General features: G+C 45.4%; 1 pseudogene; it reads right to left on the bottom strand.

Annotated features, from left to right (window-relative positions):
- Positions 1–209: 209 nt before the first annotated feature.
- On the bottom strand, positions 210–1,282 carry LOC102869983 (annotated as a pseudogene).
- Between the last annotated feature and the right edge of the window lie 2,330 nt (positions 1,283–3,612).

Genomic DNA, 3,612 nt, shown 5'->3' with positions numbered 1-3,612 from the left:
TGGGGGGATTCTTGCTCCACACCAACTGCTGTCACCCTCACCTTTCCAGTTTTTAAATCCTGAGTCAAGCGGAAAAAAAAATTTAAAAAGAAACAAAAAAGTAACAAATAAAGCCATGCCAATTCTCATCCTTTGTTTTGTTCTTCTCCGCAAGTTAGGTTTTTTTTTTTTTTTATCAAGAAAGGGTGTAACGCAACTAAACAATCCACCTAGAAGCATTTGCGGTGAACGATGGAGGGGCCAGGCTCGTCGTACTCCTGCTTGCTGATCTACATCTGCTGGAAGGTGGACAGGGAGGCCAGGATGGAGCCGCCGATCCACACCGAGTATTTGCGCTCAGGGGAAGCAATGAACTTGATCTTCATCGTGCTGGGGGCCAGCGCTGTGATCTACTTCTGCATCCCGTCGGCAATGCCTGGGTACATGGTGGTGCTCTGTGTTGGTGTAGAGGTCCTTGCGGATGTCAACATCACACTTCATGATGGAGTTGAAGGTAGTTTCATGGATGCCACAAGACTCCATGCCCAGGAAGGAGGGCTGAAAGAGTACCTCGGGGCAGCGGAAATGCTCATTGCCGATGGTGATGACCTCATCGGGCAGCTCGTAGCTCTTCTCCGAGGAGGAAGAGGAAGCCGCCGTGGCCATCTCCTGCTCAAAGTCCAGGGCAACATAACAGAGTTTCTCCTTGATGTCACGCGCAATTTCCCGCTCAGCCGTGGTGGTGAAGCTGTAGCCTCACTCGGTGAGGATCTTCATGAGGTAGTCTGTCAGGTCCTGGCCAGCCAGGTCCAGAGGCAGGATGGCATGGGGGAGGGCATACCCCTCATAGATGGGCACAGTGTGGGTGATCCCATCGCCGGAATCCATCACAATGCCAGTGGTTCGGCCAGAGGCATACAGGGACAGCACGGCCTGGATGGTGACGTACATGGCAGGAGTGCTGAAGGTCTCGAACATGATCTGGGTCATCTTCTCCCGGTTAGCCTTGGGGTTCAGGGGGAGTCTCCATCAGCAGCAGAGGGTGCCAGATCTTCTCCATGTCGTCCCATTTGGTGACAATGCCGTGCTCCATGGGGTACTTGAGGGTCAGGATGCCGCTCTTGCTCTGGGCTTCGTCCCCCACATAGGAGTCCTTTTGGCCCATGCCCACCATCACGCCCTGGTGCCGAGGGCGCCCCACGATGGAGGGGAAGACAGCCCGGGGGGCGTCGTCGCCCGGGAAGCCGGCCTTGCACATGCCGGAGCCGTTGTCTACCACGAGTGCAGCGGTGTCATCATCCATGGTGAGCTGGGGGTGACGGGTGTGAACTGGCGGTGGTGACTGTGCAAAGAGGCCTGTGCTCCAGGGCAGACGAGGTGTCGGCTGTCTTAATTTCGTTTTTATTTCTTCTAGTACCCACTCATGGTCAAGCAAGATGTTGTTCTGCTTCCAAATATGTTTTTTTTTTATTCTTTATCCTCTTGTTATTAATTTATAATTTTGTAACATTGTGGTCTGAGAAGATGCTTTGTATTATTTCTATGACTTTAAATTCATTGATGCTTGCCTTGTGTCCTAAAATGTTATCCTTTCTGGAAAACATTCCATGTACATTGGAGAAGAAGGTATAATGTCCTTTTTTTGGATGCATTAGCCTACAAATATTTATGAGCTCAAGTTGTTTTATTGTGTAGTTTAATTCAGCATCTTTGTGACAGTCTTTCTGGAAGTTCTATTTTTTGAGAGTTGTGTAATTGAAGTCTCCAACTACTATAGTAGTGTTTTCTATTTCTTTTTTCAGTTTTTTAATGTTTGTTTTGTATATTTTGCCGGTCTTTCATTTGGTGCACAGATATTTATTATTGTTATGTCCTTTTGTTCTATTGACCCTTTAAGCATTATTTAGTGACATTCCTTTTCCTTTGTGATGGTTTTTGCATTGTCAGGTAACTGCCACAGCTAAGGCACTGAAAGGTGTTCCAGGGTAAAGGCAGTTGATGAACTGGATGTGAAGAGATGCAAGGTAGAGTGCAGAGACTTGATTGGAAAACTAGCAAGCCTTTGTTTTTCCTTCAAGAATGAGCTCCAACTATATTTCTCCCTTCTGATTGAGCTTAAGTGGTCCCATGTTACCCAGCCAAACAGCGTGACACCCCACCACCACCACCATCACCACCACCAAAGTACCTCACTCAAGTTCCAGTATCACTCCCATAATGCACAGGCCTCAGCTTCAGGACTAGAGTTTTCTGTGTGAGACTGAGGTGTGGGGACTGGAGTCCCTGGAGTTCTGGCCATTGGCCAGTGGCATCAGGACTTGAGTTCCAGGAGCAGCGCATGGGCTTTGGGACCGGAAGTCCGGGGGCAGGTCTCACATTTCTCTCACTCAAATTCCAGCTGCCCTGCTCGCTCTTGAAGGGTCTCTGGGTTGTGGCAGGTTGCAGTGGATCATGGAAGGTCCTAGAGGGTCAAAGCTCCCAGTAGGTTGTGCCTCCCCACAGGTTGAGGCTCTAACATCACACTCCCAACTCAGTTCATTCTTTTTTGATGATGGTGTAAATTTAGTTTTTCCCTAGTTATTAGCCATCCTCAGATTGTGCTGACACATCTTCTTTTGATGCTTCCTGGGTCACTCAATATATTGCCATAGTATCTTTCAATATTGTAACTTGAGGCTTAAACTTGTTTTTCAGTTTGTTTCTCAGCTTGAAAAATGCAGAGCAATTTTTTTCCATTTTTATTCTCCAATTTCAGCTCCCTGCACTTTCCATTATACTTTTCTTTGATTTTTTGAGATGCCCTTTAAAATTCCCATTGAAATGCTTTTACTTGGGCATGTTTTCTTTGGCAGTATGACTTCTGACCTCCTGATTGCTGGAAATACACAGTGGGGTTCCAGGTAAGATGACACAATTGAAAATTCAATCTTTTTCCACTTAGCATGTTGTGGCTTAACAGTCCAGTGGTGAGGATTTTTGTTTTCTTGAGATTGAGATGTATTCATATTGAAAGCTGTAATCTTTACTCTTCTGTAACAGGTGCTTCAAGCCCTCTTCAGTTTCATTAAGCAAAATTGTGTCATCTGTATAATGTAGGTTGTTCATGAGTCTTCCTCTGATCTTGATGCCACATTCTTCTTCAGAGAGTCCAGTTTCTCAAATGCTTTGTTCTTCATGCAGATTGGATAGGTATAGAGAAAAATACACCCAGACATACAATTTTCTTTATTTTCTAAATTGTCAAATGTGTAATTTTGATCCAATTTTAAAGTGATTTTTTTTTTCTTATCTGAGATGTTACATCAGCTAGGAGAGAGCAAAGAAAGAATGGATAGATAATAAACAATATATTGGAATGGGAGAAGGGAGGGACAATTTGAAGGGAATGGATAATTGGGCACTGTGTGAATGAGAATTGAAAACCTGTAACAAAACTTTCATAATAATGTGAATTGGGGGAGGAGGGAGATGAAAAATGTATTGTTGTTGTTGTTGTTATGTGCCGTCGAGTCGCCTGCGACTCATAGCAACCCTATGGACAATAGCCCTAAACTCCGCTCTGTCCTGTGCCAATCGCACTGTCTCTGACACTCCCATCCCAATTATCCCAGTCACTGAATCAATCCACCTCAT

This window comes from Elephantulus edwardii, unplaced genomic scaffold, assembly GCF_000299155.1.
Source record: "Elephantulus edwardii isolate Elephantulus edwardi_28Jun2011 unplaced genomic scaffold, EleEdw1.0 scaffold00434, whole genome shotgun sequence".
Lineage (NCBI taxonomy): Eukaryota > Metazoa > Chordata > Mammalia > Macroscelidea > Macroscelididae > Elephantulus > Elephantulus edwardii.
Note: the sequence above shows the minus strand (reverse complement) of the source record. Positions and strands in the feature narration are given on the sequence as shown.